The sequence below is a fragment of the Dermochelys coriacea genome, chromosome 10 (genome assembly GCF_009764565.3).
Source record: "Dermochelys coriacea isolate rDerCor1 chromosome 10, rDerCor1.pri.v4, whole genome shotgun sequence".
NCBI classification, from domain to species: Eukaryota; Metazoa; Chordata; order Testudines; family Dermochelyidae; genus Dermochelys; species Dermochelys coriacea.
In genome coordinates this window covers 3,667,324-3,689,491 of record NC_050077.1, presented here as the reverse complement: position 1 = coordinate 3,689,491, position 22,168 = coordinate 3,667,324, and the positions used below count along the sequence as shown (strand labels likewise).

The 22,168-nt window shown below is 45.6% G+C and overlaps 1 protein-coding gene and 1 long non-coding RNA gene across 3 annotated transcripts in view; both read left to right on the top strand.

Moving 5' to 3' along the window:
- The window catches only part of RAB26 (RAB26, member RAS oncogene family), a 219,860-nt gene that overhangs the window by 75,961 nt on the left and 121,731 nt on the right, over positions 1–22,168 (top strand). The gene's annotated exons all lie outside the window — the stretch shown is intronic.
- LOC122455971 lies at positions 652–11,361 on the top strand. The gene is made up of 3 exons (XR_006274518.1): positions 652–665; positions 3,414–3,416; positions 11,194–11,361. It is a non-coding gene; the product is annotated as an uncharacterized LOC122455971 (long non-coding RNA).

Here is a 22,168-nt window from a genome sequence, read left to right as displayed (position 1 = left end):
AGTTAAGCAAGAAAACAAGATTGTGCATAGCACCAGGTCTTTTACATATGCCAGGCTGTCCTCTAGCAGATTTCCCTTGTTTCCAAAAACCCATGTGGGGCCTGGACTATGCTATTTGGTAGCCCGGTATCCCCTGCTAGCTCTTCAGTGTGTGGCAGAGAGACACGTTTTTTTCTCTTACATATTTTTTCTTTTTCAGTTGCTATTTCAAAAGGGGGGGGGAGAGGGAGCTAGTTTTTTAGGGAGCTTTTCAGTAATTCTGTAACCCAATAAAGAATTTGCTCCTATTGTGCTATAAACACAGGTGAGACGCAGTTTACTGGGAAGGGGGGGAAGTTCTAAAAGATCAAAGGCAGCACTTTAATTAAAATATATCTTGACATTTGATAGTGCACTGTGCTCAGCATTAGCATTCATGAGAATTCATATTTTCAGGCCTTTTCTTTTCTGTATAATCAGGCACTGGTATTGAATTTCAGCCTCCGTAGCTTTGTGCGCTAAGCCCAAGACACAGGAACTCTTTCTAATATTCTGGGTTTACCCAGAGATCTGTCTGAGTTTTATTTGGGGCTTGCTCCTCTGTTGTGGACATAGATCTAAAGTGTAAATGGTATGGAGAACACAAACTCTATTGTGCCGTCTGTGCATCTTGTGAACTGTCTAAAGTGCTTTGTGGTGGATTTAGTAATCAGCAGCAGAACACAGTGTCTGTAGTTTGATGATTAGGTGAAAGCTCAAACAAGCTTAGACATAGGAAAGCATGCTCCAAATAAGCATTTCATTTTAGATGGACAACAGTCTCTTACTTGTTGGTGGCTTTCCCTTAGCCGCCACACTAGCCCCTCAACTGGAGTTAGGCTTATGTTGTCTCATGACTGATCTAGCTAAAACTCTAACGATCTTTGGCTGAAATATTTCTGGATGTCTTAGAGATGGATCAGGAGCCCAGTGATACATTTGGTATACCGAGATGATACATTATATATCGTTCACAACGTTTTGATTGAACTCTCTTCAGGAACTTACGCAGAATACAGGAAAATATCTGCTTGGACCTGTTTCAGTATCCTTAATTTTCTGCTTCTCTAAATTCTCCCTCTTGTAGATTCACTTGGCATAGAGCTCTTTGCTTCCTGTGTTTAACTAAAAGAAAAGGAGTACTTGTGGCACCTTAGAGACTAACAAATTTATTAGAACATAAGCTTTCGTGAGCTCACTTCAGAGCCTTCTGCATTTCAGTGGCGGGTGAAGTAATGTTGTGTGAGTGTCAAGCATATCTATATAATACTTCATATGCTGCCATATAGTAATTTTGTTAAAGTGCTTTAGGATTTCTTAGGGATGAAAGGTGTTCTGTAAGAGGGTTGCTTTCCAAACTGCAGTCTGTTCAGAGAATTTGCTCTGATTGCTGGAAACCATCGTTTTCTAGCTATTCAAACCTTGATTTTTAGCTGGAGTCAGCCTGACCTCCAAAATTGTAGGCACAATTGCACCCATTTAGATAGCTAACTACTCACATGCAGGTGCAGTCAGGCAGCAGCTTGGTTTGACGCAGTTGTGATTGCAGGTCTGGTTGATTACACCCACACTGGTGACCGTGTAGGTCTCAGATGGTCGGCTTTGAGAGCTGGATTCCATGTTCTGTGGCATCTGCGTCAATGAGGAGTGACTCCATTGAATTCAGTGGAGCAATGCTGCTATAATGGAGATCACTTCCAGGCCGTGTGACTTTCTTCCCAAATGGCTGGCTTTGGAGCTCTGAATAATATTTTTAATCAGTTTCTGACTGCAGCAGGCCAAATGGAAAATGACTTGCAGGGAACTCGCATGGCCCCATGAAAAACTAATCCGTGCTAATTGCCTCCAGTGCCTGAAAGCTCCTCACGTACTTGAGTGCTGAGCCAAGAAACGGACCAGCTTTGGAGCTGTAGAACAAACCAAAACTCTGTGGAGCAGATCCACTGAGCCTGAGGCTTCCCACAGTAGGCTGCTGCTTGCTGGCTCCTTTCTTTTGGCCAACCCAGTCAATCGCCTGCTTTTTCTGGTGTGAGCTCAGCAAGACTTCATATGAACTCCGAAAACAATGTGTACGTTGTAAACAATCCGGATGCGAAAACAGTCCAAGCGTCACTTTCAGGTACACTGATGTCTGTCATCGTATAGATGAGCCAAACCCTGCTTCAGTCCCCCAGATCTCCTCACACGACAAAGAAAACGGGATTATAACTGTGTTGTGCTGTTTTTATAGGAACATAGGCCTTGCCAATGCCATCCCAGATGAAACCAATGGTCCATCCACTCCAGTATCCTGTCTCTGATGCCAGCCAGACTCTGGTGCTTTAGAAGAAGGGGCGTGACACCCTGCCATGGGTAGTTATGGATTGTCTGCTTCTCTGACATCCCATTCGATCTCATTTATCTTTGAAATGTGTTATGAAAACTTTCTGAGGCTGCCTAGGAATGATCAGAGAATGGGGGTGTGGTTGGAGAGGGTAGGACGGCAGGTTTCAGATCCCTGTTTTTTCTGGTGTACAGATGTTGCTGCTAGCTCCTCAAGCACCCAGCACCATGCTCTTAAAAACAGCTTTTCTGCGTTTTCTTTTGACATCTCTGTGGCTAACCGAATGATCTGTTTGGGGAGTTCATGTTCCCTGCCTTGTTAGGATTCGTCACCATGCCAAATGGACTAGGAATGCCACTGGCAATAGATAATTATACCTTGTTTGTTCCTGGTGCCCATCAGACGCGCTTTCTAGGCATGTGGTTTCCTTCCTCCTGCAGCTCCTTGGTTGGTTGGTAGAGGGTGAACCTTTGTGTAGCCTCTTGGGTGCTCTCCACGGGAATCAGTAGAGCTGGTCTGATCAGTTATGACAGATGGAGTGTCGCCCGTCCTGGGTCACAAATAATTAGAGGAGGAACAGACGACTAGATGGAACTCAGAAGTCCTGTTGCCCAGCCTCATGCTCTAAGCACTAAGCCATGTATTTATTAAGGCCATCCCTGGGCTCGCCGGGGGGGGAGGGGGGCTTTTCTTCTTAGACAGATGTTTCAATGGACGGATAGGCCTTAGTGAAATGCTCACCTGTCTAAGTTCGTGGAGCAGGAGCCATAGCTTGTTCCATTGCATCAAGAGCCAGCTGGGGGACGGAAACTGAATCCAGAGGTGGAGCATTCTCTCAACACCCTGTAAGTTAACCCCTGTGGTCCCAGGTGAATGAATCATACCAACTCCAGAGACCAGAAAGAAAGGGGGGTCAGCGGCACCACATAGCCGAGTGACCCGCCGTTGCCAGCGTTATTTGCTCAGAGAACTTCAAGGTGTCAAACGCTCAGTTAGTGCGGCAGTCCAGAGTTGCTGTTGGAGTGGAGGAAATGGAAGTGCCTTAATGAAGAGACGTTGTCTGCCTGGGCAGAAAGTGCTTTCACCCAAACTCCTGCTCTAATCAAACTCCACCAAGTGTGTAGGGAATTTGGATACTTTTAAAAATCATCCTCTATTAAGGATATGGAGCCCTGATAATTCTGTAAGTCCCTACTAGTCATGGGTCTTTCCTCGTGCGTTAAGACGCTTTGGTATGTTATTGAGGCCCAAATTTAAAAACAAATGTAGCCTTCCATAGGCCAGCGCAGCTGCGAGGACCAGAGAGTAAAATCATTAGGATTTCTGCTGTCTGCATTCGTGCTTTGGGTCACTCATGCGGATGTTGAACTCTTTGGCCATATCTGAGGATTGCTGAAGCATGGTCTGCAGGACACGTGGCTCACCAGCTTCAGTGGTGGTCAAAAATTGTCAGCATCCCCCCCCCCCCCCGCTTTCCCAATCATGAGATTGGCTTAAAACCCATGAGATTTCGGTAACATAATACTTTCTGAGTTCATTACTTACTCTTTTTGGCTTTTGAGTCTTTAGGGGGCCATGTTTTTAAGGTTTTGCCCCACAACCATGAAGGCTAAAAGCTTGAAAGCGGAGATTCTCCCATCATCACATGACTTCAGGAGCTTGGGCTTTAAGATAAGCACCAACTATAATGACTCAGCTGCAGCCACCCTCTTCTTCATCAGAGATCTGTGGCCTATGGAGAGAACAAGGCCCAGCATGCTATGCTATTGTGATCTGAGCACCCTGCAGGTGGGACTGTGAGCTGGGAGACCAGGTTTCTATTCCTGGGTCTTCATGTGTGATTTTGGGTAAGCCACCTAACTCCTCTGGGCCTCTGTCTTCCCCATCTGTGACCTTGGGATAATGTCGATCTTCCCTCACAGGGGACTGAGAGGCTGAACTTGTAGTATTTGCCAAACGCACTTTGAGATCCTGCTATGGAAAGATCCAAGTCTCCCCACCCCAAGAGGTCAGTGTCGATGGAGTGAACTAGAGAAGATGTCCCTGTGTGCCTTGTACAGCACCAACCGCATTGTCAGTGTAACTGATGAAGCAACAACACGTGTAGCTCGTTCGGTATCAATTGCATGTTTACAAGATCTTCCAAGGAGGAAAGTAAATAGATGCCATAAGGCAAATGAACTGTGAAGCAGGTTATGGATTCTAATATGAGATGAAAACCCTTTCTAATTGAAAGACAGAGCGCCCAATTCCCCGCATTAGCACTTCCATCTCATCTTCATTTCCAATCCTAGCAGCTGTCATTTGCCTAGTGAAGGTATTAAAAGTGGAAGAATAATTCTGGGAAATTCTGAAAGATTGTATTTTTTTTTGGTGGGGGGGATGTTAATCATACAAACAGTACAAGATTTTATTTCCCCTACAGGGCTAGTAAATGATTCACTACATCACATTAATTTATGACCTATTTTGTTTTCTTTTATGTAGCATTGATAAACACTGTGTGTATGGTAACTGAAAAATCAGATCAGAATAAATACGCTGTAAAGCTCCTTGCTCTGGCTCTCATGACAACGTGTCCTTGATGAGGAAAATAAATATGTAGATCTCTGAATTATTTATTCTTTGTATTGGCAACAATCAACACAAACTTCCCCCCCCCTCCCGTTTCCAAGGCTGCCTCTTTTAGGAACACATCTTCTCTGGTGTAAAGCAAATAAAAGATTTCATGAGTGAATAAGGCAGCTAGAGCCAGTGAAGCTGCAGTGAGCCATGTCATGTTCTCCATCTCTGGTGAGGGGAGGTGTCTGTTGCTGATTTTCAGGTGCAGGGGGAGAGCCCTTTGGGAGCAGATACAGATAGATTTTTAAAAAAAATCCCAAATGTCTATATTTTAAGTTCCGATCCTGCAAAGAGTTAAGCAAGTCAATGGGGTTGCCCACTTTTGAAAAGTTAAGCATGTGTGTCGCCATTTAAGGATCAGGGCCTTATAGAGCATTGTTCGTTAGGTTAAGAATGGGAGAGAACTTTGCAGAATCTTCCTTCTTGAATCTGTTACCTGCCCCCCAGGTGGGAGTGTGGGGAGGGGGGCTAGGAGAGGGGGCTGTCCAACCTGTGTTAATACCTCTAACTAAAAATCCCCCTCAGCCTGGAAATAGCCTCACTCCTTTATACTACTTTTGCAAACTCTTGCTTTTTAACTCAGTGTATGTTTTTAGCACCTAGCTCCGTGGGGCCATTCTCTCCACTGGGGCCTCTGGATGCCCCGGTAGCTTGCTGCTGAAAAACAGGTTGATAGATTCTAGTCTGACCTCCTGCATAACACAGTCCATTGCATTTCCCCCCAGCCCGAAACGTAAGCCCCAGAGCTGCAAAGACGTACACACTTCTCCATACATACTTCCCCACCAGCGCGGCTACTCTCATGCATAAAGCCAAGCACATGCGAGGATCCTTGCAGGATCAGGGCTCTACTGGTCACATTAATATGGCTGGTGGCCCTTTAAACAAACCAGCCGGAAAACATTGCACAACTCCTGCTTAGGGCATGTCTGTGGCACAGAGTGCCCATGATGTAGCCACTCCCTACAGCGACAGAGAGACAGTTTTTCCATGGCTATAGGTATTCCACTTCCCTGAGCTAGGTTGACAGAAGAATTCTTCCATCGACCTAGCTGCATCTACTCCGGGATTAGGTTGACTTAATTCCAGCCCTGTGGAGTTTGAATTTGTGACACCCCTGAGCGACCTAGCTAGGTCAATCTCCATTTTAAGTGTAGACGAGGGCTTAGTGCTGGGCTGGGCTGGGGGTGGGCAGAGCTCTTGCAAACTTCAAAGCACTGCGGTTTACAAAAATGCTCTTATGTCTGCATTAGTTTAGATGGCCCATTCCCTTCATCAGGACCGACAATGTTCCCACCAAACTGCACTTGGCGTTTCCCAGTGGTGCTGGTGAACTCATTAAACAGAGCAATTCATACTGGAAATGGAAATATTTCACCAGCGATAAGCGCTGGGACTCTTAGAAGGTTTATTATTCCTTTTTTCCCACCCTTTCTTGCACCAAACTCAGCTGAAGAGCTGCACAGGCTGCTGGGTGAGACCTGTAGTGGGATTTAGAGAGGAGCTGAGTATGACTTTATTTAAAAAAAATAAGATCCTGAACAGATCCGCTTACTTCTAACCCATCAATAACAAGCGATTCCATATCTGGTGCCAGAGAACCCGTTTATACATAGACAGATGGGAATAGAAGAAGATAATTCACTAATATCTTAATCTATCCAGCCTAACAAGAGAATTGACTTTTATCTTGGACAGGGCTCATGGTCCTGGGAGTTATTAATGTTGCTTTAATGCAGCATATATGTCTCTTTATAAAGACTAACAGACCTACTTGTTTTCCCTAGATTTTGAGTGCTGCAAATACCAGTCACTGATGCTTGCCAGGTGCTATAAGGCTGTCCTATTTGTTCTTTACTCCTTTTCTCCCTGCATAGAATCATAGAAGATTAAGGTTGGAAGAGACCTCAGGAGGTCATCTAGTCCAATCCCCTACTCAAAGCAGGATCAACCCCAACTAAATCATCCCAGCCAGGGCTTTGTCAAGCCAGTAGGAAGGTTTTGAAAATGGCTGTTTTCAAAGTAAGAATATTGGCAAGGGGGCAGGTGCTGTAGATCTCGCAGTGACAAAGGCATTTTATAGAGTCCAGTTGTACCTATAAAGCTGTCAGTTTGTGACCCATGCAGTTTATTTGTATTGGGTCTTTTGGGGAGGCTTGTGTAGTTCTATCTAGTCTTATGCCCACATCCTTTATTTCCTGTGAAGTTAGGCATGCACTGGGACTGACACCTGGGTCTGCGTTTCCTTTGCAAGCATAATGGTCGGGATCTCTTGTGTGCTGTTCTGTAGAACATCTCCCGGCGAGTTCCTTGCAGTGTGCATTGCTTTCTCTTGCACATCTACTGTCTGTGGAAGGTGCATTGTCCTGATTCTCGTGGTTGTTCAGACCTCTCTTTTGGGCTTCATGAATAGACTCCATAGACATTCGCGCTGGGGAAGACCTCGTTGATCCACTAGCCAATGCAGGATTGTCCCCTACTCTCTCTTGAGTTCTCCCAACTATGTTCTGACTTTCAAATGTTGCTCTTTAACTCTGTTGGCTCCTTGGGAGCTTCCACGCTTTCCCGTTTTCAGAGGCCTGTTAGGATTATCGCTAGGCTGAGCCTCCCAAGAACAAAGCTGTGTCTGCATATAAGTGGGCTTGGACGGATTAGCTTTTTATTGGTAAATGTCTGTAAACGTCAATTTCACCATACACAAAGGGAAGAAAGTATTTCCATCAGTAATCACTGAAATGTACAGCGAGGCAAAGTAAGAAAAATGCTGCTTGCAAACTTACTCGAGTTTGGTTTCAGGCTATTGACTTTGTGCATTTTGACACGTGATACTGACCGTTTGTGTTTTAACAGTTATAAAACTTTCACTTTTTCACTTTTTTCCAACACTTACTGCTATTAAATAGTTATTGTCTGACCTCCATTGCCTGACTCCCACCATGATTTTGTGCAACTGTGAAAATTTAAATAAAAACTGAAAACAATTCTTAAAAAGAAACATAGATATCACTTGAAATCCTTTAAAAAAAAAAAAATCAAATTCTGCCACCGCTGCATATCGTCCACCCGCTCTGGAGCGCTGTCTGTCATTTCACTTCTCCCTGCTGAAAGTTTATTGGAAAAATGTGGGAAATGATCTCATTTATATGTGAGCTGAGAGCATCACCAGTATGCAGTGGGAATCTGTCATTGTACTATACATATATATTAGGGCTGTCGATTTAATCGCAGTTAACTCACGCAATTAACTCAAAAAAATTAATCGCGATCGCAGTTTTAATCTCACTATTAAACAATAGAATACCAATTGAAATTTATTAAATATTTTGGATATTTTTCTACATTTTCATATGTACTGTATTCTGTGTTGTAATTGAAATCAGTGTACATTATTTTTATTATGAATATTTGCACTGTAAAAATGATAAACAAAAGAAATAATCTTTTTCAGTTCACCTCATACAAGTAGTGTAGTGCACCAATCTCTTGATCATGAAAATGTAACTTACAAATGTAGATTTTTTTTGTTTGTTACATAACTGCACTCAAAAACAAAACAATGTAAAACTTCAGAGCCTACAAGTCCACTCAGTCCTACTTCTTGTTCAGCCAATTTCTCAGACAAACAAGTTCTGTTTCCATTTACAGAAGATAATGCTGCCCTCTTCTCATTTTCAGTATCACCAGAAAGTGAGAACAGGCATTCGCATGGCACTTTTGTAATCGGCATTGCAAGGTATTTACGTTCCAGTTATGCTAAACATTCATATGCCCCTTCATGCTCTGGCCACCATTCCAGGGGACTTGCTTCCACATTGATGATGCTCATTTAAAAAAACAATGTGTTAAATTTGTGACTGAACTTCTTGGGGGAGAATTGTATGTCTGCTGCTGTTTTACCCGCATTCTGCCATATATTTCATGTTCTAGCCGTCTCGGATGATGACCCAGCACATGTTGTTCATTTTAAGAACACTTTCACTGCAGATTTGACAAAATACAAAGAAGGTACCAAGATGAGATTTCTAAAGCTAGCTACAGCACTCGACCCAAGGTTTAAGAATCTGAAGTGCCTTCCAAAATCTGAGGGGTCCGAGGTGTGGAGCATGCTTTCAGAAGTCTTAAAAGAGCAACACTCCAATGCGGAAACACGTAACCCGAACCACCAAAAAAGAAAACCAACCTTCCGCTAGTGACATATGACTCAGATGATGAAAATGAACATGCGTCGGTCCACGCTACTTTGGATTGTTATTGAGCAGAATCCATCATCAGTATGGCAGCATGTCCTCTGGAATGGTAGTTGAAGCATCAAGCGACATATGAATCTTTAGCGCATCTGGCACGCGAATATCTTGCAACGTCTTAATGTCTTAAGCTTGTAAAAATTCCAGAAACAAGGTTGCATGTGCACCCGTAACTCTGTGCGTGGGCATTCCAATGCAGCCTTTAATTCTACATTTACCCCACTGTCGCTCAGCATGTATGAAGCAGATGGGGGCATTAGACCGATGACCACATACTTTTTAAAAGTGTCCTCAAGTTGTGAGGACAATGTCTGCTGGTTGTACAGAACTAGCTTTGAGATGTCCATTCCAAGCACTGGCCATTCTTGGCCTTTCTAAGCTCCTGTGGATTGGGCAATGTAGTAACACCACCCACTGATCACAGGTATAGCCATTGGAGTGGACGAAGGACATGTGCTCTTCCTTTGTCTCCATGCCCCTCCCCCTTAAAATTGTCTTTCCTGTTCCTTCCCCCCTTGATACAATGGCAGGACTCTCCTGTACTGTCAGCACGTGAGTGGTTTGGAGCCTGCGTCCTCACTGCAAAGTGGGTGGATTCCCTGCACCCCAGCCATAGCCTGTACCTCCAGTTGAGCCAGCTAGCCTGGGTTGAAAGCACGATCACCCTCAGTCAGAAGTTTATGAGTGGGTGACAGGACAGGGGTTGGGGTAGCATCCATGTTAACTTTGCAATGAAGATATAAATGTTTTTATGTGGTTGCCGCATTGAGCCTGCCCTTCCCTACCCCACGTCTTTTGTTATATTAGTTGCCACCTGCTTGGATTCCTTGAAGAAAATCCAGATATCTGCAAGGAGGCCATATGTGAGCTCCCTAAAGCCTTTATCAGGGAGCTTGGTATTTTTCACATAAGCCCAAGAGTTTGCATGCAGCACTTGTATCGTTTGTTTAACAGTCTTGTGGTTTAAAAATTAAGCCATGACTGCAAACCCAAGTAACTGCCGTTTTATTTCCCCCAAAGGCTCGGCAAGATTTCTGCTAAAAGGCTTATCCCCAGAGAAATGGAGTACCAGTGCCAATGCATGCCATTTTTGATGGGGGAAAAAAAGCTAGGGAAGTTTACAGAGGAGATAAAAACAAAACAGTCCCGCCAGTGAAGAACAGACAGGCATACAAATCCGCAATATTTGTCATTATTTACAGTTGCACAATCTCTGTTTGTTTGAATGGCCAGCATGCTTTTAAAAAGACTCTTAGCATCTTGGTTTTGTGTGTTTTTTTTAAATAATATAGCCAAGGAGAATGAGTAAATGCCAATATGCCCTCAGTCAGCCAAACAAAAGTCACTATCTGCCTGTCTGGGGAGTGCACAGTTTCCTCTGAGGAGAACGTGTGTATACGTAGGTGGTCCCATCTCCAGTGCTTGGGGAGTGTTCTTTAAACATCAGATGTCCTGGAAGGTGGACTAGACCTGATGTCCTTCTGGAAGGGAGGTTGCTTAGTCTCTCTTTGTAACTGAATTCCTGTTTTTTTATATTCCATAAGACTGTTGCCGTAGGATAAATATGAAATTAAATAATTAGGGTTTGGTTAAGGAAATATATGTTTTGTAGAGAAAGGCCCTGGCTAGCTAGCAGAAGGAAGGCCTTGGACGTTGAGCTGTAGGGCCAGAAGGAATGGAGTAGGGAGGATGTCTGGTTCACAGAATAACCAATGAAATAAGGGAAAGTTTCTGAAAAGGCCCCTGACTGATAGGGATGACTGCAGATGGTTTTAAATAAGACAAAGAATCTGTCTTAAAATGAATCAATATGGCGCTTGCCACCCCATATACCAGTATTTTCTCCTATGTAAACCCAGGTGCAAAGGAAAAACTGTTGGTTAGCCAGAAGGAGGTGAAGAGACAGGGAGGATAAGCCTTGGGGAGAAGGGAGGTTGTAAATCTTGTCTGGATACAGGAAAAAAGGGCGAACTGTCTGAGCGTTAGTTTTTAGCTGAAGTCAGTAATAGGCAATGACATCACCTGTTTGTTAAAGGGCATAAAAAGTAAACTCTTAAAGGTTTCATTGCTCATACCGGCCTGAGCAGGTGGGAGCTGACCAACAGGGGTCTAAGCACCTCTGAGTTTAGCCTGTTCATAAGTATCTTCATCGAATGCTTATAAATGTTTTTTTTAGAGTTTGGATGTAGTAAATTGCTTATTATTTAGGCTTTTTAGGCATGTTTAGGGCAATTGTACACCATTTGGCTTTTAGATTTAATAAAGGAATTGATGGCTAAACTGGTGTCTGGTGGTTTCCCATATTAATAATTTCCAATATTATTAATAATTCCAGCAGTTGGCCCCCAACACTACTTCTTGCTGCACATGCTCCATTTGCTATAGCATTGTTTTATACAGTCTGAACTCAAGCCTCTGTCCATTCTTCTGGCTCACTTCCTACATTAAATGCTCATTCTCGTGTATGAATTATTTTGCTGAATGAATTTTGATTCAAACCATTCAGTTTCCTTATAAAGTCCCTGCTTCCTGCTAGTCTGTTCCATTCTTCTTAGCATGAATTCATATGTTCTAAATCCACTCCTGCCTACCCAGAGAGTCTCTCGAACAACCATGGGGACTGCTCTTTGCTTTAAGGCCAAATGTACTTCATCAGTTCCTGGGTCAGGCTTCTGATCAAGACTTCATACTGGGTGTGATGCAAGTGACTGAAAGAAACAATTCTTTAGTCCATTAATCTACATGGTGCTAGCTTGGGTCCTGCTCTCTCTCTTGTGTCAGCTTTCTGCTCCTGGTGAGGTGATGCTTTTTGGCTCTTTGCAGCTCAATTATTAATCGTTCCTGTACCCAAAGGAAGGCACAGAGGAGAATGGCAGGGTGAAAATCAGGCTGCAATGTTGTATTAGTGGGTTTGATGCTTTCCTGCTGTATCCGTCTCATTGTTCTCCTTAAGGACACCTTCCTTCTTTGGCTTTCTGGTGGTTTGTGCCAAACTGGGTTACATGGGTGATCTTGGGAGGTGATTGCTGAGTGCCTAATGGTGCTGTTATGCTCTCTGGCTCGTGGCATGTTTCCCGTGTATCTACACTCTGTGGCTGATATCTCTAAGCACCCTGTTCTCTCCCCTTTTTTAAAAGTTTCTTTTCTCCAGGAGCAGCCCCTAAGAGGAGGAGAATTTTGGCTATGGAAACTCACGGGTCAGTATGCCTCTGATCAGGGAGTCGGCCAAATGCTGTCCCCAAGAGCAAGCAGATGTCCCAGAACCAACAGGAAACGTCATCACTGAGCCCACAAATGGTCATTCGGAGAGTTTTACCCTAGTTAAAACCATCTCAATCGCCAAGGCCTCTGGCTAATGCTCTTTCCCGATCACTGCAGCAGGAGCACTGCGGCACCAAGTGAAGTGCTGCTTAAGGTGGCTGAGGGAAGAGGCCACCTTTCCGGGATGCAGTCGGATATGCTGTCGTTAAGAGCACAGGACATTGATCATCCTATTCAGCAGGACCAAATAAGCAGCAAGTGGGTATTGCTGCCACGGTGACTTTACAAATGACATGACTTTGAAATCTCAGAGTGGAATAGGAGGAATTTTGAACGTGCGCAAAGGGGCGATGGATGGATAGCACGGTCACGGCGCAGAGTGTAAAGAAGGGCTGTGTGCACGTGGTAGGGAGACAGTGGATCCAAAAGCTAGCCTTGCAGAACGCTTGCCTCTCTTGTCACTGGTGCATTAGTCAAGGCTCCGTATACACAGCGGCTTGAGGAAAAACAAACAGAAACCTTCCAGGGTGGATTTGGAAGCCTTCGATATCTGTGGTATTACCGGGGAAGCTGTTAGCTTGCTAAAAAGTGCTTGAAATCCCAGGCCAATTGATTGAGGTATTCAGCTTGATGAATTGCAAACTAGGGGCCTTTATACATTTTATGTATGTTTTAAACACTGCTTATGGGGTAGAAAAGGTTCCCTGATGTATGTATTCTGTGGAATGCACAGGGCATCATTTCGATTGCCTGTCTAGGGGTTCAGTCTAGCCTTAGAAACTGGCTAGTTCCTATGGCTAGCCGACAAACTATACATTCAAATTCTGCTCTCAGCAGAACACTCAGTTAAGGGGGTTTATTGCTGCAGCTCAGTAGAGAGCACCAGGATCAAATCACACATGGAGATGTCTAGTTTTATTCTTCGCTAACTGCTGCTGTTGCAAACCTGTAACCGGAGACCCAGGTGATTCTGGGCAGGGTGTCCAAACTGATGGGAAGCATGTGACTCCGTTGTAGCTGTTGCAGAACACCTCTTCTCTCCTGCAGCCCTGACCCTTTCCTGTTGCTATCGGTGGCCCACGAATCCCCTTCTGCATCAGGTTTATATGCGCCTCCTCCATGTGATCACAGCTATCCGCAGCCTCGCCAGCCCCAGTCACTGCTCTTGCTGTCTCCTGCTGCCCCTGCAGACCCTCTCCCCACAGGTTCCGTCCGTCTCCCGCGCCCTCCCACTACCGTTCTCCTCATAGCATCATGCTTTGTTCATGCGTCTTCTCCTCCTTTGCTTCTCTCACGAGCCCTCCGGGGGCTGATCTCCCTGCTGTCTCCAGTGCTCTGGCCTCTTGCTTATGGATCTGTCCCCCTGTGTACTGTAGCTGTCTGAATTAGATTAAGCTCATCAAGGTAGGGAGCTGCATTGCTGCCATTGTTGTTTGAGCTAGCTAGAATAAAGCCACCTCTCATGTGTCTCTCCCGGCTGCATTCACACCTCTGACTGCAGTATAGGCATACTCTGTACAAAGGGCTAGAGGGGAGGGGAACAGGGACAGACAAGGACTATGGGGCTGGGTGGAGCAAGTCAATGGAGGGATGTAAATCGAGGAGAAGTGGTTTGGGTCATTGTTGGCTGCCTCCACTTCATGCAAGTTGGGCAAAGGTTTAAACAAAAGGGATTTGACTCTTCTACTTCCTTCCTATCTCCTTTCCCAGGATGCTTTGTTTGTTTTGTGGGAGTGTTTTGCCGATGGCCCCTTTAGTTCTGTTGCCTTCTTATCCGAAGCTCCAGCACTGCCAGGGTAGCACATGTACAAGGCTTATTTGCTGCACATCCCCAGATGTCTGAGCAAGGCAAAACAGATCTATTATCCTTGAACCTGCGTCCTAGTCCAGGTGTCTGCCTTGACCGAACAATTAGCTGGTGTCTCTTGAAAAGCCAGGGAGAATGACACCTGACCAGGCAGCGGTGTCGGGGTGAGAGCAAACGAATAACCAGGCCGCTTGATTTCCTTGCTTCGTATTTGGCTGGATGTTTGCATCCGATGACAGGCCGACAGTCAGAGGTCCTTTGTACAATGGTAGTGTCTACGGGCCCCACGTGGTATCGGGCACCCCCTGGTGCTGTGTGAGGGACATGCAGGCACTAAGAGCTCAGTCTAAATAGACCAGGCAGGCAAAGGGTGCGAGGGGATTAGATTCCGCAGGTGAGCAGAGTTAAGGTTAGAATTCAGGCCTTGAGTCTCGTTCAGTCTCCGGTCTGCTAGACCATGCGGGGAACGCTTTGCAGATGAAATGCAAGTGATGACGAGGCCCAGGCCAGAGAGCGTGGCGACGGAAATGTCGCCCGCTGTCCATCACCGGGGATGGACCCTTCAGCTTGCTGTGGGCTGTGTTCGAGGTTGCAGCGACATGAGCCTGTGGAACTGCTCGTGCGGTGACTCTGGTTTCAGTCGCTAGAGCGCTGGGTGCAGCTGCCCGCTTGAGAATCTGGGGGGTGAGGAGGGATTGGAGGTGTGAACTGAGTCTGACTCAGCTCACCATGTTTCTTCTGCTCCTCTGACTCTCTGAGCAAAGCCCTAGGTTTGGGATCTGGCGGGTTCTGTTCTAGCCACAAGACCTTCTCCTCTATCCAGCTAGGGCCACCAAGCGTCCGGTTTTCGACAAGAACGTCCAGTTGAAAAGGGACCCTGGTGGCTCCAGTCAGTGCCACTGACCGGGCTGTTAAAAGTCTTGTCGGCAGCACAGCGGGAGCCCAGGGCTAAGCTCCTGGCTCCACGCGGCTCCCAGAAGTGGCTGCCAGGTCACTGCGGCCCCATGGCGCATGGGGGGGCCAGGAAGGGTCCACGCGCTGCCCCTGCCCTCGTGCAGGCTCCGCAGGTCCCATTGGCTGGGAGCTGTGACCAATAGGAGCTATGGGGGTTGCCCCTGCGTGTGTGAGGGCAGCGCGTTGAGCTACCCTAGCCACTCATGTGCCTAGGGGCTGCAGGGACTTGGTGGCCACTTCCGGGAGCCGCGATAAGGGCTGCTGGGACCCCACACCCCTGCCCCAGTCAGGCATCCCCTCCTGCACCCCAACTCCCTCCAGGAGCCCGTACCCTGCCCACAGTCCCCTCCTGCACCCTAAACCCCTCATCACTGGCCCCATCCCGGAGCCCACACCCCCTCTGAACCCCTCGGCCCCAGCCTGAACCCCTCGGCCCCAGCCTGGAGCACCCTCCTGCACCCCAAAGCCCTCATCCCTAGCCCACCCCAGAGTCCATACCTCCAGCTGGACCCCATATCCCCCCAGCCCAGAGCCCATATCCCCTGCAGCCCAACCTCCTGCCCCAGCCTGGAGCCCTCTCCCTCACCCCAAACCCCTCATCCCCAACCTGGTGAAAGTGAGTGAGGGTGGGGGAGAGTGAGCGACGGGGGGGGGATGGAGCAAGCAGCGGATGGGGCCTCGGAGAAGGCGTGGGGCCTCGGAGAAGGGGCAGGGAAGAGGCAGGGCAGGGTTGTTCGGTTTTGTTTGATTAGAAAGTTGGCAACCCTATATCCAGTGTATTCCGGCGTGTGCTACAGCTCGTTGGCAGGGAGGTACTATGAAAATCTTATGAAAGGAGACTCGGAGCTTGGCTTGTTTAGCCTAACCAAAAGAAGGCTGAGGGGAGATATGATTGCCATCTATAAATATAACGGAGGGATAAATACCATGGAGGGAGAAGAATTCTTTAAGCTCAGTACCAATGTGGACACAAGAACAAATGGGTATAAACTGGCCACCAGGAAGTTTCGACTTGAAATTAGACGAAGGTTTCTAACCATCAGAGGAGAGAAGTTTTGGAATAGCCTTCCAAGGGAAGCAGTGGGGGCAAAAGACATATCTGGCTTCAAGACTAAGTTTGATAAGTTTATGAAAGGGATGGTATGATGGGATAGCCTAACTTTGGCAATTAATTGATCTTCAACTATTAGCAGTAGATATACCTAATGGCCTGAGATGGGATGTTAGATGGGGTGGGATCTGAGTTACTACAGAGAATTCTTTCCTGAGTATCTGGCTGGTGAATCTTGCCCACATGCTCAGGGTTCAGCTGATCGCCATATTTGGGGTCGGGAAGAAATTTTCCTCCAGGGCAGATTGGCAGAGGCCCTGGGGGTTTTTCGCCTCCCTCTGCAGCGTGGGGCACCAGTCACTTGCTGGAGGATTCTCTTTACCTCGAAGTCTTTAAACCACGATTTGAGGACTTCAATAGCTCAGACATAAGTGAGAGGTTTGTTACAGGAGTGGGTGGGTGAGATTCTCTGGCCTGCGTTGTGCAGGAGGTCAGATTAGACTATCATAATGGTCCCTTCTGACCTTAAAGTCTATGATTCTGGGCACAGATCACTGGCTGCTCTGCGCAGACAGGCCAACTGCAAGCAGGGGAGAACCTCGAAGGCGACCATATGTTCATGTTGAGTTGTTGTCACACACTCCGCGCTGTACCAGCATGCCAGGTTTCCACATAGATGCTGTAAATAATTCAGCATTGGAGGATTAGACAAAAAAACCCTGTCAGTTTCCTGTTTTAATGATACATATTTAATGTCTGACATTTTGGCCATTTTCTACCTTGCTGTGTTCCCTCCTCTCTCTCTCTCTCTCTCGCATATTTCAGTCCCTTTTTACACCTAGTATTTACTAATTGCAGATGGCAAGTCTAGCACATTCAGATCTGCCAATCCCCAGCCAGATTGTGAATCAGCATCTACTGTGCAGTAAGTCTTCTTTCCCTAACGTGGGGGGGCATGCGAAAGGAACTGAATGGACTCAAAGAACTGGAAGTGAGGTACCCAGCCACTTACCCCCTCTCCACCAGCATGGTCACTAGTTTTAACACTGGATGTCTTTGAGGCTCCTTGAGCTGTCTTCGCATCTCCCCATCGTTTGGTGGCCTCTGTGAAACGAGTTGGTGCACGTGTTCTGCTGAAACAGATGATCATGTTGTGACTAAACCCCCGCGCAGTTGGCAGTCTCGAGTAGAAAGGCCAAATGCTGGGACAGATGCGCAAATGGAGTTTTACAGGCCAGATCCTCACGGCTGGTAATTGGTGCATCTCAACTGAAGTGAGTGGAGCTCTGCTCCATTCCTCCAGGTAATGATCTGGCCTTGTGCATCTCATTTGTTCCCAGTGTAGAGCTCCAGCTCAAATGAGTCAGTCCCCAAATTTACACATTCTATATGACATCGTCTGGGCTACAAAGCAAGCCTGGTGCCTTGCCAATCAGAGAGGATTTGGCAGCCCGCCTGGCTTAGTGTGGCCTTTTCCTTCCAAAAGAGAATGAGTGTTTTTCTATGTGATGGAACAGTTTGTGCTAGATAACTGAAAGACAGGTATTACACTAAGAATCAATACTGCCTGTGGGACACTTTTTTAAATGAGGTTTGCAATACCCCTGGGCTTTCAGCATAAATGGATTTTGGGTCATTAATTAAAGAGAACGCTGAGCAAACTGTACACCTGTGTCAGGAAGGAAACTGGCACATTCTTCTGTCTTTATTTTGCCTTCCTAACCAGACATTCCTGTAATAATTCTGCAGACCAGCAATCTCCTCTTGAGAGAAGCACCGCATATTGCAAACCCTGCTCACCACCAGCTTGATAAACGTGTACAACTCTTTAAGATGACCCTGGAGGGGCCTACTGCATACAATCCAATGTCCAGGAATGATTTCTCAGTGAAAGGCCCCTTGTATTTTCTAGGGATCTATTTGTCAGATTGGGGTACATTGACCGTTGGGCGGGGGGATGGTTGTTTGTTTAATGTTTCTTTCATCTGAGGTAGCTCTTGGCTAATATTTTTGTGCTCTCTAAGGCAGGCCAGACTTACCCGAGTCCCTTTGAAACCTCAGCTCAACATGCAAGATTGGGAAAAAGCTCATGTGGGATTTATTTCTTCCTTGTACCAAGTATTAAAGTGGCATCGGGGTTAGTGAAGGGATTTGTGATTCTGCTTATTATATAGCTCCAATCAGGGTGAAAGGACATAGCCATTGCAAGAGCCCAGACTAGCAAACTCCTCGCCTTCCGCTCTTTCCTCCCTATGGTTTTCTCTGGCTTGGGAGTTGTTGGATCGAATTGAAGTCAATAGGAATTTTGCCATTGACTTGATTTGGTGTAGGACTTCATCAGGATGGGGAGCACAGATAGGAAGATACTGAGTGTCTTTTTGCTTGTTCCCCAGGTTACTGGTAGCATGGAGTCTCCAAAATTAAGTATATAATTACGCTGTAAGCTTTACTGGCTGTCTGCTCTGCATGGGTATCCACACTGTGCTTTCTGAACTCCCAAAACTCTGTCCCAGCATGCACTTGGGTCATCAGGTTGGATTCTCCACAGGGCAGGCTCTTCAACTGGTTATTCCCAAATGCTGGTTAGGAACCTGGAGGGGATGTTAGATGTCAAACGGCAGCTCAAAGATAGACCTCTGAAGAGGGAGACTATTTCAGGATTATTCAACCCAGGACCAAGTTATTGCGGGGGAAAGTCCAGATGCCAGATACAGAAGCTAGAATAGCAAGGTGGGTAGTAGAATACACCTTGCAAAGATAGAGTGGTGGTCATTGTGCAGAGAAGGCTTATTGATTTAGTCCTAAGTGGTACACTGGATCTGGTCCAAGAGCTGAATATAGCTCAACCACTTAGTAATAGCAACCATAATGTAATTAAACTTAACATCCTTGTAGGGGGGAAAATACCAAAGAAACCCAGAACAGTAGCATTTAACTTCAAAAAGGGGAACTACACAATAACGAGGAGGCCAGTTAAATGGAAATTAAAAAGAACAGTCGCACGAGCGATATGTCTGCAAACTGCATGGAAACTTTTTTAAAGCACTATTGGAGATGTTCAAATTAAATGTATACCCCAAATGAAAAAAAAAAAGTCAGAGGACCAAAAAAAAAACCAAACAAAACCCCACCCTAGCTAAACAGCACAGTAAAAGAGGTGGTTAGAGGCAAGAAGGCATCCTTTAAAAATTGGAAGTCAGATTCTACCATGGAAAATAGAGAGGAGCATAAACTCTGACAAATCAAGTGTAAAAGTACAGTTAGGCAGGCCAAAAAAGAATGTGAAGAGCAACTAGCTTAAGAGACACAAACAGCACACACAAAAAAGACCTTCCCCTCCCCCAAAACCCAACTTTATTAAAGTACATCAGAAGCAGGAGGGCCTCATCAATCTATTAGAATTCTTTGGGGGTGTCAACAAACAGGCAGACGAGTGATCCAGTGGATATAGTATGCTTGAACTTTCAGAAAACCTTTGACAAGGTCCCACACCAACGGTTCTTAAGCAAAGTAAGCAGTCATGGGATAAGAGGGAAGGTTGTCTCATGGATCAGTAGCTGGTTAAAAGATAGGAAATGAAGGGTAGGAATAAATGGTCAGTTTTCATGGTGGGGAGAGGCAAATAGCAGGGTCCCCCAAGGATCTGTACTGGGACCAGGGCTGTTCAGCATATTCATAAATGATCTGGAAAAGAGTAAACAGTAAGGTGTCAAAGTTTGCAGACGGTACAAAATTACTCAAGTATAGTTAAGTCCAAAGCGGACTGTGAAGAGTTACAAAAGGGATCTCACAAAAGTGGGTGACTGGACAAGAGAATGGCAGATGAAATTCAATGTTGATAAATGTAAAATAATGCACACTGGAAAACATAATCCCAGCTATGCACATAAAATAATGGGGTCTAAATTAGCTGTTACCACTCGAGAGAGAGATCTTGGAATCATCATATCTAGTTCTCTGAAAACACCTGCTCAATGTGCAGCTGCAGGCCAAAAAAAAAAAAAAAAAGAGAGGCTAACAATGTTAGGAACCATGAGGAAAGGGATGGATACTAAGACAGAAAATACCATAAAGCCACTATATAAACCCATGGTACACCCACGCATGGAAAGCTGCGTGCAGTTCTGCTTCCCCCATCTCAGAGAATATATATTAGAAGTGGAAAAGATGCAGAGAAGGGCAATAAAGATGACGGGGGCATGGAACCACTTCCCTATGGGGAGAGATTAAAAAGACTAGGACTGGTCAGTTTAGAAAAGAGAGCACTCTCCTGACTTGATTTTTCTCCACACTGTTGAGAATAACGTGGTTGGCTCTTGAATTGCTTTTATTTTAAGGAGGAATGCTCAGAGGACATGCTGTGCCCTGAGATAGCAGTGGGGACCGGGCTTGGGGCAATATTTCAGATAATTCCCTTTCACTCCTTTTCTTCCTACACCTCGGTGAGGGCTTTTCTGAAGGCATTACTCCAGAAAGTTAAACGTCAGGGCTATTGTATGTAAAACCCTGATAAACAGGTGCTAACAGTTCCAGTCAACTTCAAAGAGAGAGCACCATACTGTTTCCAGGCCAAACATGCATTTAATGCACACAGAAGATATTATAAATAGCATAAAATATTGTAAATAGTATTTGGAATACTGTGAATAGTTTTGAAACAAAGGGTGTTAGGCAGGTTTCAGAGTAGCAACCATGTTAGTCTGAATCCGCAAAAAGAAAAGGAGGACTTGTGGCACCTTAGAGACTAACAAATTGATTTGAGCATAAGCTTTCGTGAGCTATAGCTCACTTCATTGGCTATAGCTCACGAAAGCTTATGCTCAAATAAATTTTAGTCTCTAAGGTGCCACAAGTACTCCTTTTCTTTTTGCAAATACAGGCTAACACGGCTGCTACTCTGAAACTGATCACTGAAGGTGAGCTATTACCAGCAGGAGAGCGGGAGTGGGGAGGGGGGAACCTTTTGTAGTGATAATCAAGGTGGGCCATTTCCAGCAGTTGACAAGAATGTGTGAGGAATGTGGGGGATGGGAAATAAACATGGGGAAATAGTTTTACTTTGTGTAATGACCCATCCACTCCCAGTCTCTATTCAAGCCTAAGTGAATTGTATCCAGTTTGCAAATTAATTCCAATTCAGCAGTCTCTCGTTGGAGTCTGTTTCTGTAGTTTTTTTTGTTGAAGAATTGCCATTTTTAGGTCTGTAATCGAGTGACCAAAGAGATTGAAGTGTTCTCCGACTGGTTTTTGACTGGATGAGACATTATCCTAACTGAGGAATAGCACTAACCTGTATCCGACATGGTACAGGGAGTGGGACCCCGCTCTCATAGCACACACATCTTGTGGTCTTGCCTTAATCAACAGCTAAGTCCACCGCTGTCTATAACTCCTATACTTATAACCGCCCCCCCCCCGCCCCACATTCACGCTCTGATTGGCTTAGCTCTTGGCGGGTGGCTGAGTGTGTGGACTGCCAGGTGGATTGCCCACAATAAAAACTTCCCATACAGCTTAACACCCTATTTCTCAAAAAGAAAAGGAGTACCCGTGGCACCTTAGAGACTAACAAATTTATTAGAGCATAAGCTTTCGTGAGCTACAGCTCACTTCATCGGATGCATTTGGTGGAAAAAAAACTTTTCCACCACTTTACTCCTTTTCTTTTTGCGAATACAGACTAACACGGCTGCTACTCTGCACCCTATTTCTGAATGTTTTTAGGGCCTTCACTCTGAGCTGCCCTACCCTCTGCATGTGTGCAGAGCCAGAGTATCCGGCTAGAGCCCTTGTCTCCTCTCCAGTGTTCTCGCCCTTTTTTGTGCCAAATAAAGTCAGTTGCAGTAGTATAAACCACATGGGTTACGCGGTTCTAACAAAGCAGGGTT